Source organism: Octopus bimaculoides, chromosome 20, assembly GCF_001194135.2.
Source record: "Octopus bimaculoides isolate UCB-OBI-ISO-001 chromosome 20, ASM119413v2, whole genome shotgun sequence".
In the NCBI taxonomy this organism is placed as follows: Eukaryota; Metazoa; Mollusca; class Cephalopoda; order Octopoda; family Octopodidae; genus Octopus; species Octopus bimaculoides.
The window spans coordinates 6,383,600-6,384,280 of NC_069000.1; positions in this window are offsets into that span (position 1 = coordinate 6,383,600).

The following is a 681-nucleotide window of genomic DNA, read 5'->3' on the forward strand; positions in this document are numbered from 1 at the left end:
ATATATCATTCCATCCTATTTTGGGGTTTCAGCCTTTGGTTTTTCTCTTGAAAATTTGGTCAATGAAATCCTTATTTCATTAATTGTTTTTGTTTGTTTGTTTTGTTTTATTGTCATTAATTATGTATAGTATGGAATAATTTATAACACACACACACACACACACACACACACAGAGTCTCCAGAATTGTTGAACATTATAACTAAGACTGCCAACTTAAGGAATACTGAATTTCCTTCCTTGTTCCAACTCCTTTGACTACTTTGGGTAAAATACCAGCTTCTTGGACACTTCAGTTATTCAAAGAACTTTCTTTGTGTTGAATATATATATGCGCGTGTGTGTGTGTGTGGTTACGTGGCATTATACTTAAGCAGCCTTCAGTTATTAAGAGCATTAGGTTGTCTGTGAATCCTTTGAAGTATTAGCAAAATGCTTTGCCATGTTTAGTCTTGTTTCTTTATGTTCTGGGTTCAGGTTTTGCTGATGTTGTTGACTTTTGCCCTTCGTCATCCTTCTGGGACCAATAAAAAATATGTGGAAGTGAAGTATTGGAGTTAATTTAATCAACTTTCCCCTCCCTGAAATTCATGGCCTTTCGCCTCAGTCGGAAAGTCATCATCATCATCGTCATCATCCTCATTATTATTATTCAGTGGATGATGGTTCGCAAGAATTAT